Source organism: Triticum urartu, chromosome 1A (assembly GCF_056163025.1).
Source record: "Triticum urartu cultivar PI428250 chromosome 1A, HENAU_Tu73, whole genome shotgun sequence".
NCBI classification, from domain to species: domain Eukaryota; kingdom Viridiplantae; phylum Streptophyta; class Magnoliopsida; order Poales; family Poaceae; genus Triticum; species Triticum urartu.
Genome location: NC_141873.1, coordinates 289,706,691 through 289,721,390, shown reverse-complemented (window position 1 = coordinate 289,721,390; position 14,700 = coordinate 289,706,691).

Here is a 14,700-nt window from a genome sequence, read left to right as displayed (position 1 = left end):
ATAAGCCAAATATGGAACTGTCCAATCAGGAATAGTATGAAGAGCCGCCACCAACTATGCCTCTGGGTCAAGAACAATAAGATCTTCCTCCATAGGCAATTTAACCGAAGGGTCATGCAAAATATCAAGGAAAATATTGGGTGGTACCGGCTTACGCTCGGACCACGACCAGCTTAAATCATCAGCCACCTCATTTTTCCTGCGATCAACATGTTCCACTTGATAGCCCTTGAAGTGACTAGCAATAGCATTAACCTCTCAGCGATAAGCCGCCATGAGTGGATCCTTGGAATCCCAAGTGCCTGAAACCTGCTGAGCCACCAAATCTGAGTCGCCAAAGCACCTCACCCGGCTTAGATTCATCTCTTTAGCCATTAGAAGACCATGGAGCAAGGCTCATACTCAGCTGCATTGTTAGTGCAAGGGAACATCAATCTTAAGACATAGCAAAATTTATCACCTCGCGAGGAAGTCAAAATAACTCCAGCCCCCGAGCCTTCCAATTGCCTTGACCCATCAAAATGAATAGTCCAATATGTGTTATCCGGCTTCTCCTCAGGCATCTGCAGCTCTGTCCAGTCATTGATGAAGTCCACAAGTGCTTGAGATTTTATAGTTGTGCGAAGCATGTACTTCAAACCGTGAGGTCCAAGCTCAATGGTCCACTTGGCCACCCGGCCTGTGGCTTCTCTGTGTTGGATAATATCCCCTAAGGGAGCAGAACTAACCATAGTGATGGGATGACCAAGGAACTATTTCTTTAACATACGAATAGCCATGAACACTCCATAAACCAACTTCTACCAATGTGGGTATCTCTATTTGGATTCAATGAGTACCCTCACTGACATAGTAAACCGACCGCTGAACCAGATGTTCCTTGCCTGATTCTTTCCTTTCCACAACGACCACTACACTGACGGCTCTACTATTAGCAGCCACATATAACAATAAGGGCTCCTTACCAATAGGAGCTGCAAGGTTTGGCGGCTTAGCCAATTGCTTTTTCAATGCCTCAAATGCCTGATTCATAGCATCACTCCAAACAAAGTGATATGTTTTCTTCATCATTTGATACAGAGGGATAGCCTTTTCGCCCAACCGGCTTATAACCCGCTTAAAGCCGCTATACGACCCGCCAGACGCTGGACATCATTAATACACGCCGGTTTAGCCAAAGAAGTGATAGCCTTGATTTTCTTTGGGTTATCTTCAATGCCTCTTTCAGAAACCAAAAAACTTGAGAGCTTGCCTGTCGGCACACCAAAAACAGACTTGGTCGGGTTAAGCATCATCTTGTAGACCCAGAGATTTTCAAAGGTCTCTTTCAAATCATCTATCAAGGTCTCCTTCTTCCTGGATTTCACAACAATGTCATCCACATAAGCATGAACATTGCATCCAATCTGGTCATGAAGGCAATTTTGAACACACCGCTGATAGGTCGCCTAGGCACTCTTGAGCCCAAAAGGCATAGACACATAGCAGAAGGCTCCAAAGGGAGTGATGAAAGTTGTCTTCTCCTGGTCCTTAACTGCGATCTTGATCTAATGATAAATAGATAAGTATCCAGAAAAACTCAAACGCTCACATCCCGCCATAGCATCAATGATTTGATCAATACGAGGGAGAGCAAAATGGTTAGCCGGACAAGCCTTATTAAGATCTGTGTAATCCACACACATATGCCAGGTGCCATTTTTCTTAAGCACCAGCACTAGGTTAGCCAACCATTCAGGATGAAAGACTTCCATGATGAACCCAGCCGCCAAGAGGGGGGCACTTCTTCACCAAAGGCCTTACACCTCTCTTCATTAAAACGACGAAGGAATTGCTTGACCGGTTTAAACTTTGGATCAACATTGAGAGTTTGCTCAGGGAGTTCCCTCGATACACCTGGCATGTGTGATGGCTTCCATGCAAAGGTGTCCCGGTTCTCAAGGATGAACTCGATGAGCGTGCCTTCCTATTCTAGATCCATATTAGCACTGATACTGAACTGCTTGGATGAGTTGCCAGGAACAAAGTCAACCAACTTAGTGTCATCTGTTGACTTAAACTTCAAAAAAGGGTCATGCTCTGTGGTTGGCTTTTTCAAAGGTGTCATATCTGCCGGGTAAACATTATCTTTGTAGAACTTCGACTCTTCTGTTGCACAAACAGACTCAGCATAAGCAACATCGCCCTCTTCACACTCGAAAGCTATCTTCTTGTTGCCGTGTACTGTGATGGTGCCCTTACGACCCGGCGTCTTAAGCTGCAAGTAAACATAACAAGGTCGTGCCACAAATTTAGCATAAGCCGGCCATCCAAACATGGCATGATAAGGGGTCTTGATCTTGACCACTTCAAAAGTCAATGTCTCACCTCTATAATCATGATCATCTCCAAAAGCCACTTCCACTGGGTATGCCGGCTTATGGGCACCATCCCATGAAAAACAGTAGAAGACGGCTTAAGATCCTTGTCAGTTAAATTCATACGACAAAAATTATCATAATAAAGGATATTGATGTTGCTGCCTCCATCCATAAGCACCTTGGTGAACTTGTACCCTCCAACCTGAGGAGCCAGCACCAAAGCCAATTGACCCGGATTGTCAACCCGGGGGGATGATCCTCACGACTCCATACAATAGGATGTTCAGACCATCGCAAGTAGCAAGGGACTGCCGGCTCAACCGCGTTCATTGCCCGTTTATGAATCTTCTGGTCTCATTTGCATAGACTTGTGGTAAACACATGATATTGACCACTATTTAGTTGCTTCGGATTACTCTTATAACAAGACTGCTGCTACTGATTTCCCTGACTAGATTGCTGATTAAAACCACCTTGGTTACCTTGTCCCTGAAAACTGGAGCTTGAGCCACCACCTCCACAGCCAGGCCCATGAGAGCCGGATCCTGACCCGCCATGCGGGCCATGGTTATTTTGAAAAAACTGGAATTTCTATACTCCCTCATGATGAAGGAATCCTTCCACAGATGACTGACCGACTTCTCCTGCATACCGTGCTTCAGGGCAAGGATGATTCATCATCGCCTCAAGGTTGAACTTGGGTCCGCCAAATCGAGGCACTGATGACTTCCCCTTCTGACGCTGATTATTATTCTGCTTATTAGTGTTAGCCACAAAGTCTAGACCGCCGTCGGCTTTGCGCTTACCGTTGCCGCCTTGACCAACCATATTATGTTGTTGTCCCTTTGCATTGCCACTCTTCTTCCCATTGCCAGCCTTCTCCTCATCAGACTCGGGGTCGTTAGTACTATCAGAGTCGGCATATTTAACGAGATCCTCCATGAGCTCTCCCATATCATTGCAGTGGCGCTTAAGCCACCCCAACTTTTGCTTAAGGGGAAGGAAACGACAATACTTTTCCAACATTAGGACGGCCGAACCGACGTTGATACTATCCGATGAGTGTATAACGACCGAGATCTGGCGCACCCAGTTGGTGGTTGACTCGCCCTCACCCTGGATGCAAGATTCTAAATCAAGAATCGGCATAGGCTGTTTGCACGTGTCTTTGAAATTTTGAATTAAACACGTCTTCAATTTACCCATGATTTGATGGAGTTAGGGGCAATCCTTTCAGCCAAGTGCGTGCCGGACCATCCAACATCATGGTGAAGTATTTAGCACACGCAACATCGCTAATATCCAACATCTCCATGGCCATCTCATAACTCTCAATCCAGGCCTCTGGGGGCTGATACACAGTGTAATTAGGCACCTTGCGGGGGCCCTTAAAATCCTTAGGCAAGCGCTTGTTACATAGAGCCAGCACTAAACATGGCACACCAAGCGTTCTAGAGGTCACTCCTGCCTCGACTAACATCGATGGGTAAGCAAGAGATTATTGTTGAGCTGCCAACTGAGCCGCCAGCTCAGCCTCGCGTCACGCCCTGCCTTGATCCACCAAAGCCTGAGCATCGTTACCAGCACGCGGCGGGTCATGCCTACGAGGCTGGTTATGGTGCCGCTCACTGCTTGAAACCACGGGCGAATCAATATGCCTACTATAACTCCGGCTTGGATGAGGGGTTGAATGAATCCGTTCACGGTTGTACGAATAAGCCGCCTGTTGAGCCATCGCTGTCTGAAGAAGCTCGTTGTCTCTCCTTATCTCCATTGCAGCTGGAGACTCGCCTTCAACAGGAATAGCCGCCAATCGTGTAGCTGCAACAATCATATTGTCCAGAGGGTTAGAATAATGACCCGGCGGTTGTCGGTGTAAAAACCGGCGGATCTTGGGTAGGGGGTCCAGAACTGTGCGTCTAAGGCTGATGGTAACAGGAGGTGGGGGACACAATGTTTACCCAGGTTCGGGCCCTCTCGATGGAGGTAATACCCTACTTCCTGCTTGACTGATCTTGATGATATGAGTATTACAAGAGTTGATCTACCATGAGATCGTAGAGGCTAAACCCTAGAAGCTAGCCTATGATTATGATTTTTGTTGTCCTACGGACTAAACCCTTCGATTTATATAGACACCGGAGGGGGCTAGGGTTACACAGAGTCGGTTACAAAGAAGGAGATCTACATATCCGAATTGCCTAGATTGCCTTCCACGCAAAGGAGAGTCCTACCCGGACATAGGACGAAGTCTTCAATCTTGTATCTTCATAGCCCAACAGTCCGACCAAAGTATATAGCCCGGCTGTCCGAGGACCCCCTAATCCAGGACTCCCTCAGTAGCCCCTGAACCAAGCTTCAATGACGATGAGTCCAGCGTGCAGATTGTCTTCGGTATTGCAAGGCGGGTTCCTTCCCCGAATACTCCATAGAAGATTTTGAACACAAGGATCGTGTCCGGCTCTGCAAAACAAATTCCACATACCATCGTAGAGAGTACAATATTCCACAAATCTAATCTGCTGACAAGTTTTCATAACGTGACATCCTGCCGTGGTCCGGTCATTACAAACCGTTTTTCCCAGCCTGCCACTGCACGTGTTGTGAGGCAGTTTTATTGGCACGTCTTGTCGAAGCAGAGATCGTGATCCCCTTATCACGGGATTCTCATCAATACGGGTGTGGGTAACCCAATCATGCTTGTTAGTATGACTCCTCGATTTTAGGCAAGTTCCAAACGGTCATGCGGAGGACGCTTGATATTCACCCTCTTTATAAAGGGGCCAAGGCCTGTCCTTTTCTGCTCGCGCTCGATCCCTCCCTTCCCCCACCTCGAGTTCCAACACCCAAGGCTCAGTCTAAGCACTTCGGACCTTCAACCATGTCCGGATCCAACCTTCAAGGTTGGTGGATGGCCTCCTCTGTCACAGAGGAGGACATCAAGAAGCTAAGGGAAGCCAGGTATCTGACCGCCGAAATCCCGCACAGGCTGCCTGGTCAAGGGCAGGTCATCCCCACTCCCGAACCCAACGGGAGTGTTGTATTTTTTTCCCACTTCCTCCAAGGGCTAGGCTTTAGTCTTGATCCCTTTGTTAGAGGGCTTATGTTCTATTACGGGCTCGATTTCCATGATCTAGCTCCAGATTCCATCCTTCACATCTCGTCGTTTATCATCGTGTGTGAGGCCTTCCTCCGCATCACCCCACACTTCGTCTTATGGCTCAAGACCTTCAATGTGAAGCCGAAGACAATCGATGGGCGACACGCAGAATGCGGAGGTGCCATAATAAGCAAAGGCGCCAATGCTCTATGGCCATAGGGTTCCTTCCCGGAGGTGTCCAACTTATGGCAGCGGGTGTGGTTTTACATCACAGCTCCCCAAGGTACAAAGTGGGCAGCTACCCCCTGCCTTCCGCTCGGCCCCCCCGCCGCAACTGGCGTCATGGGTCAACAAGGGGCTGGACCGGGGGCCAGTTAATGACGTGCTGACATTGCAAAGTTGCATCCGAGATCTCCTCAAGAGGGATGTCGGTATTGTCAAGGTAATGCAAGTTATGCTAGTTCGTCGGGTCCTGCCATGCCAACGTCGATCTCTCCGTATGTGGGAGTTCAACCCGGAAGGACCGTGAACTATTCAGCAATTCTTAGGCATGACGCTCGAAGAGATGTATGGATTGTTTTTCGGATCACGAATGAAGTGTCCAGACACCACCGACGATGCAGGTCTCAACTGCAACCGCCTAGATACCCACGTAAGTAATTCTGTGGCCAAACATGCTGTCTTTTTATTTGTCACAACATCATTCTAAAAAAATCGCTCTCGGCCAGGACTGGATAAGAAAGGCGGAGAGGATCAGGTGTTCGTCCCCTCTTCCCGAAGGCTCACCGGATCCTGTACTAGACAGGATGCTTGAGCACGCACCTTATCAAGTGCAATCAGGGGAAGATAAAGGGAGGAATAAAGAAGCCGAATGCAGGCTTCACACATTACTCATCCAAACCGGGGGAATTAGTGTCTCCGTGAAGGAGGATAATCAGGGAGAAGAATCTAGAATCCCTTCTCCCCAAGGAAGGAAAAGGACCGCCTCTGAAGACTTGGAAACGTAGGTTTCCAAACGAGGGAAGAAACCTTTGCTAGGGGGACCTGCCCCAGAGAGCGTCCTTACCACACAGTGCCCACAAGGGGGCCAGCCCTCCACCGAGCTGTAAGTGAACAAGAGTACTCTCGTAAATATATCCTGCTTTATCTCCAAGGACAATAACCGAGACATATATCTTGTAGTCCAACTTGTAGCCCTTCTCGACAGAGTTCGCCTTCGGGGGATCTTCTTCCGGTGTCATCACAGAGGATTTTTCCTGATCCGCCAAGGCCAGAAGGTAACCCTTGGGCCACACGAATTCCGGAGTATTCGGCTCCTAAGGAGAGCAACAGAAAGAGTCCGGGACTATCCGGTGCACAACCGGACACACTGATGGGTCTTTTGGAGCAAGCGTCTATCTCAGAGGCGCGTCGTACTTTAATGGGTACGGTGGTTGAGAGGATTTCATCCGCCAAAAGTGGGTTGCATGAAGCTTTTACGAGCCTGCTAACAGGCTTTGAGGTACGCAAAGTAATATATAATTTTTTTGACGGTACCGCACATGCTAGGTGTGCTCTATACAGATAGTAGCCCCTGAGACTCTAGTTGCTGTCTAGAGGCGGCAAACAGAGGATCATTGTCCCAGGTAATGATCGCGCTGCTTTCATGTGCAGGCGGTTGGCCGGACTGCTGAGTTTGCCAGACTGAGGCAGCAACTTGACGAGGCAGATGTCGACATTGTGCTTGTGAACAAGCGGCTTGACGAGGCACAGGGTATGTATTTTTGGGTGGTCAACAAATATTAAGAGGAGTGTGATGCTAGTATCTATAATATGCTGTGACTGCAGATGGAGCTGCCACCGTGGAGACCCTTCAGGCGGAACTTCCCCGAGCCAAAGAACAAGCCAAGAGAAGTGATCTAGCCACCCTAAAGGCGGCCGAAGACTTAAGAGCCGAACAGGCTGCTCATCGTCAGAGCGAAGATAAAATAGCCAAGATGGTTGTTGAGCTGAAAGATGCCGCCGGCCGATATGAGCTTCTTGAAAAGGAAAGCCAAGAGAAAGCGGCGGACCTGAAGAAAGCCGTGGAAGCAGCCAAGGAAACCTGCTCTAAAATCAGAGCGGCGAAGGAGGAGCTCCGTCAAGCCGGAGATATCACGGCTGGGAAGCCCTTTTTGTTGCGGACGAAGTTCGGAGATCCGAAATATGCCCCTCTGGATCAATTATGGAGTGCTACAGACATGTACTTGGACTTGGCAATGAGTGTTGCTGATGCGACTGAGTTTTTCAAAGATCGGAAAGATCATGAAGTGGAAAGATAGTTATGGTCGCAGTTCAGTGCTCCAACGCGTCCGCTGCTGTTAAATGAACAATTGGCCGTGTGGGCCGAGCTGCATAGGTTGTCCGGACTTGCCATGAGGTCTGTCGTGGACCATCTTTGGCCGAAGGGACCAAGGCCGAATAGTTATTTTGGTTTAGTGCAACGATTCCTTGGTGCTGTGCCGCATATCGACGCTGTAAAGAGGTGCGCGGATGGCTCTTGCCCGTGTTAAGACATACTGGGCAGAGATGGACGCCACCGCTATTGCAACACGGGATCCGGCCGTAGGCCAGGTCTCGGCTGAGCGCTATTTTGAAGAAGTCCTAGAAGGCACTCATTTAATAGAGGCTCAGTGCTCGAAGAGTATCATGTTCGAGTGACATGTATCCCAATTGTAAAACCAATGCTATTTGTATTATAGAGGTTGTGTTTATACTTTTGCCTGAAAGTATTATGATGCCTCCTGTGCGGCCGTTTATGTATGTATATAACCTGAAAGTTTGCAGTCGTCGGCTTCAGCCCCCACGCACATAATGCGGGGGTGTTCAGAAAAGCGCGTATTCACACTTGACCCAACATCTTGGTCCATTAAGGAGGTGATAGCGTGGCGAACAAGACAATCGGACTATATAGCTTTAACACTTTCACTTAGCCATAGGAGTTTGATGGTGGGGCTACTATATAGCCCCTGGTACTTCCGCGCTCATCCCAATACGGTGCGCGTACATACATGCCTGGGAAACTGGTCCTTCGTTAATGCGGAGGAATCGCGAAGATTCCGCTGAGTCATCGAGTAGTTGACCAGCTCGCGCTTTATCATGACAGTCTGTTTTCGACTTTCTCTACTGAGGTACTCATCCGGATGAACCAGGGCATAATCACAATAGTTCTCCCGGTGCCACCTTAGATGATAGAGCGGAACGTAAGGTAGCAAAACATGGGAGCCGGGCAAACCCAACTATTGACCAAAGACATGATTCGGAGCTGATGCATATAAGGCCAAACTCGCGAGGCCGAACACTCCCTAAGGTATTCGGACTTTACAACATATACTGGGCTGAGTAACGCCCTCGATAATGAGTCCTGAACTTCTAGGTACTTGCATTAGTCTGACGTGACGAAATGCCAATAACGCCAGCATCCCTTTCGATTGTGTTGAGTATCCGGAGGGAGTGAAGCAACAAGAGATAGTAAACAAGCTTTACACAGGGTCTTAATCTAAAAAGAAGCCTTTGAGCGGGGCCCTGCTGCACATCTACGCTTGTGTCTCCGTTGTGCTGTATCCTGGAAGGGTGTAGCACGATGATCATCTGTAAAAGAGAAAAACCCAAGTGAAAGTCTTCGTGCGAAACATTGGTTATTCTTAATGAACTATTAAAATGCAATCTAAATAGGGTCAAGCCGAACTATAGCGCTTTTTACATGCGGGAAGCCCCTAGCACCACCTATGGGGGTATATCCATCGACCCAATCTCAGGTTTATCTAAGCTGTTTCAGCTAGTGGTGCGCCGGACTTGTCTAACCATGTCTGCGGTCTTGACGACCGATCATTTATTCTGGTTGGAGAGGCCGTTCAGTGATTGGCTGCTAGATCTACCACATATTCCTTTGTACATGAGGAATGCTCTGTGTTTCCGCTAATTATGATGATGCCACGTGGACCGGGCATCTTAAGCTTAAGATAAGCGTAATGCAGTACTGCATTAAAACTAGCGAAGGGCATTCTTCCGAGTAGCGCGTGATGGCTGCTTCGGAATGGAGCAATGTCGAAGGTTAATTCTTCACTTCGGAAGTTGTCGGGAGAACCGAATACAACCCCTAGTACTAGAGAGCCCGTGCAGCGGGCCTCTGGGCCTGGTATTACTCCTTTAAAGGTAGTATTACTTTGGCTGATTCTTGTCAGGTCTATCCCCATTTTGCGTACGGTGTCCTGATATATCAGATTAAGACTAATGCCGCCGTCCATAAGGACTCGGGTGAGATGGTATCCATCAGTTATTGGGTCTAGCCCCAAGGCAGCCGATCCTCCATGCCGGATACTTGTCGGGTGATCCCTGTGATCGAAAGTGATCGGGCAGGCCGGCCAAGGGTTGAACTTGGGGGTGACGGGCTCCACGGCGTATACGTCTCGGGGTGAGTGGTTGCGCCTCCTCTTAGGTATGTGAGTTGCGTAAATCATGTTCACTGTTTTGACCTTTGGTGGGAATTCTTTCTGTCCCCCAGTGTTTGGCTGGCGAGGCTCATCCTCGTCTTCGCTTGGTGTCTCCCTCCCCTTGTGTTCGGCGTTTAGCTTGCCGGCCTGCTTGAAGACCCATCATTCTCTGTTGGTGTGATTTGCAGGTTTGTCGGAGGTACCATGAATATGACATAATCTGTCTAGAATCTTGTTTAGGCTGGACGGTCCATCTCTACTGCCTTTAAATGACTTTTTCCGTTGACTGGGTCGAGAGCCCCTGAATCTGGCGTTTCCCGCTGTGTTGTCCGGGCTGTCTTCGTTGTTTCGACGCTTGCTTTTATTGCGTCGCGGTTTCCCGTTGCCATCCCTGACTTCGGATGTGCCCGGGTTGCTAGTGCCGCTACGGGCCAGCCATGTCAGCGTTATGGGAACGGGGGTCCCCAGACTTGCCTGCCTGCGGCCCATGGTGTGGCTAAGTCAGCAGGCCGTATGACCCATCTTCATCAACAAGGCATCCAAGACCCTCGCGAGGCGGATGACACAAGGCCTCCTATGGAGTGACCTAGCCAGGCAGGCTCATGAGGAGCGGAGATATCAAGGTGGGGCAAACCTCACGAGGCCCTCGTGACGTGAGCCATGACGCACGACACCAGGCGGGCGCCAGCGCGCACAACGTCCTTATTTCCTCTTTGGTGCTAAGAAGGCTAGCGCAGACGAAGAGTACCGACGCATCAGGCAAAGGTTGCTATATTGGTGCAACAAGACCAAGACCAGGAGGACGGCAAGATGGAGGTCATCGTGGAGCCCAAGATGGCGTCACCGCCAGAGCTTTTCGCAGGCGAAGACCACTTTTGTTAGGATAGCTTGCACTAGCTGTCCCCCTTCAAATTTGCCCACCGTTGTTGTCTCCCTTCCCGCTCGATAGTTGGGAAGAGGACCAGGGCCTGTATAAGTAGAGCTAGCCACCATAGTAGATCTCATCTCATCTCATCTCAACTCATCTCATCCCATCTCATCTCATCTTAGCTTGATCCAACCCGATCGAGAGCCTACTCACAAGAACACCTCAACCTTAGGAGGCTGTTCTTCCCTTGTACTATTCATCATCAGCCCTAGAGGAAATCCACCACCACCACACTCGATTATGGTATTACACCACAACGGTGGCCCAACCAGTATATACCTCGTGTCTTTCCGCGTTGCGAGTTTGTCGAGTTCGTCCACGAGATCTTAGCGAGCTAGGGCGTAGATTGGTGGGAAGGAAAGACTTCGCGCGCACCCCAGTGTTCGAACCTTAAGGGTTTGCCGGAACCCCACATCCGACATTTGGCGCGCCAGTTAGGGGTGCGCCGGAGCTCCTCCTCCACCGGCCATCTCGTCGATGCTCCTCAGCCACGATGTCCGGCGACTCAAGGGCCGGCTCTGACAGCTGGGCAGCCTGGCCAGCCCGGGCAGCGCCGCCTGCCCATGAAGGTCTCGACCCCCCACTCCTGGCGGCACGGGTGCTGGCAAACCCCGTTGGGCACGGACAGCACGGCCAGGCGTCGTCCACCCTGACCCCACGGCAGGTACGGGCCACCGCAAGAGCGGCGAGCCATGCCGCAGCAACGGCGCCACACTCACGGCTGGAGAAAGCAAACATGCGGGCAGCGCTCACCATGGCAAGGGAGCTGCTGCGGTGCAGGCTGATGGAAAGCGGTCGGGACACACTGCTGGAGCGTGTTGCCGAGCTGCTGCATGCAGTGGCGTCGGGAGCACCACCCTTCTGCTATGGACTTCCTCCCCAGGCCACTGCAGGGCCGCGTGGCGAACCTCGCCATATCCGCGCACCATGAACTACTCCCGGGGGCTTCGTCAACATCTGCACGGCCAGCGGCGTAGGGGGCTCTGACTCCCCCATGCTGCCCGCGGCGGGCACGGGCGCAAGCGTCGCCTCCCATGGTCCCAACCGGATGTCATGCTGTCATCCCAGGGCGCCACCATGGGCTGAGAAACATGGAGTGTGGGGCACCACGTCGAGGTGTTCGGGGTGACGGCCCCGAAAGCCTACGTGCCCCGCATGATGGACCAAGGGTACGCACCAGAGGACGACCCTGGCTCGTTCATTGGAGAAGATTGGGGGGGCGCTAGGAGTCGAAGCCTTCCAAGAACCAACGGAGAACTACAATGATCACGCCGACAACGACGACTACAGGGTACCACTAGTCTCTCAGGAACATGTTTATGCTAACCATGGGCTGCAGATGAATCAGGTTGCAACGTTGATCGACGACCCTGGAACGGCGGCACCTGTTCCAACAAGGGAGACACGCTGGGGGGCCACCGGGCGGGAGCCAGGAGCAAGGAACCTCCCCAAGGCACGCGAAACCAGGGGATACCCGGAGGTAGGCCCTCTACTGGGGTGGCTTCAACAACCCTTCCCCCGGTAGAGGACCCGTGGTCGCCGAGGGAACCGCTGGCGTCCCCTTTCCCTCTTTTGCGTCGTCCTGGTGACCGGTCGGCTCAAAGGAGGTCGAGGGTGGTGCAAGGCGGGGCCCTCGTCTGGCGATATGAAGCAAGGCCGGTACCTGTGAAGCAGGCCCGGTGCCTGTGAAGCTCGCCGCCCGTGACACTCTCATGTAATAATGAATTGGGGCTGTACATGCCCCAGAGTCTTAGGAGCGCTGGCCTCGGGCCCTGGGTCTCCCTCCCATGCCTAGTGGCAGCACTTAGCTCCGCGCTGGTGAGAAGACTTGAAGACCTGAAGACTAGACTAGGTGTCGGGCGCGGCCTTTTGCTTTGGTTCTCTCTTTCTATGGCTTTGCTTTCTGGATCTGGACTTAAGTTGAAGCTGATTTTTTATCGATGCGCGCGGGGGGTGCCTTTTCTCGTTCGAGCCATTTCTTGCCTTTTGGATCTCGCTTGATTTGGGACTCATGTCCATCGCCTTTCCCACGCAAAGCTCCTCGCGAGCCAGACCGTGCAAAGCGCACGCTCATCAAGCACGCGCTAACACTGCGCCTGGTGCTCACCTCTTATGGGGCCCCCTCAAACGGGGCGATAAGCTCCACAGGATTCTCAGGAACTCGTCGCCTCATGACCCAGCCCTAAGCTGGCGCTGACTAAGGTAAACCACGTCGGTGAGCTCACACCCAGCTTCATGAGCTCACGAGGACACATACCCACATCGCATAGGAAAGTAAAAACTGCAATTTGCTTACACGAGGGGCTCCCCCTCTCAAAATGCTCTTATAAAGTCTTCCAAGGGCCACGCCTGAGTTTTGCGTGCTGGATGAAACAACAGGCGAACATGGGATCATCCAGAGACATCACCCGTGGACGCATCACTCACGTCGTCATCATCTTCGTTGGTATCGCATCCGCCGTCGGCGACACCCCCATCGCCGTCATTGACCACGTCACCTTCATATGCGACGACCACCACCGCGTCATCCTCCGAGGTCAAGGCCCTGACCAACGCATCGACATGGTCCTCTACCCAACGCGCCAGGTCGCCCTGGACGGCTGTGGGTACGGGGGCAATGGCGGCGCCAAAGTCGAAGTTGCGGCCGGGATTCAGAAGATGGATGAAGACACGGGAAAAGGCGCGCTGAAGCAGGCTACGACCCCTCTCCTCCACAAACTGTCAAGCTCTGGCAGATTGAGCCTCCAGGCGCGTCACCACCTCGGTGAAAAGGTCAGGTGGCTGGCGTAGTCATTCGAGTGAGGGGCCGGGGCGTTCTCGTCGCAGATGTAACCCAAGGCGGTGTTGGCCTTGTTCCGAAGGTCTTGAAGCATAGGAGCATGCTCGCGCTCCAGCGTTCGGTGTTGGAGCACTTCCTCCCTGTTTTGCCGTGCGACAGCCTCGCCGTCGTCAACTCGTTTCCGGAGGGAAACCAGCTCAGCGCGGGCGAAGGCCAAGTCCGCCTGCGTCGTAACCAGGGTGGCGGCTGTGGCCTCCTGTGGGGACCCCGACTCATAAGTCGTGATCACCGAATGCATGTGTAAAGTGATTCCAGAGATCAATGCTCACTAAACACACAGAAGCTGAATAACAAGAGTTTTACATCCATACATACCGTCTTACACGAATTATGACAATTATGGTCAAGTCTTACATAGATAAAGCCACAAGGACTAAATACCAAATAAACTTAAGCAGCGGAAATCTTCGTCAATAAGTAGAACCCATGCCATCTGCCTTAACCCTACAGGCATTCTGACTGGGAAACGTCCTAGTTCGCATGTTCGTCTCCAAAGAACTCTTCATCGAACTCCTGTTCTTCCATGCCTGGCCAATTAAATAACCAGTGGCAAGCCCATGAGTACTTTGAATGTACTCGCAAGCAACCCATGATTGGAACAAGGCACAATAATGCAATGATATAGCACTAAGTAGGTAGTTTGCAGAAAGCTAGTTTTGAGTGCAATGACATGATCTATCAACATGTAAAGTAAGCATCATGGGAGTACACATATCTGTATGGACAAGTTGCTGATATCAACATACGCAGAGTTGGACACCAATCCAACTTGATCATCGTGTCAAGCCATCTGACTTAACCCAAATAGTTTTATCAACACACACACACGGTTTGTAAAACTCTGGACGTAGTTTAAGTAGCACCGCCCATCTGTCCTTGATCGTGGACACGGCTATTTGAATAGTTTTACACTCTACAGAGGTTGCACACTTTACCCACAAGATCCGGGGAACTTCCGTGTCATCCACGACCCGCGGTACCTCAAGTACCCGGGGTAAGCACCCGATCACTATCTTTCCCTA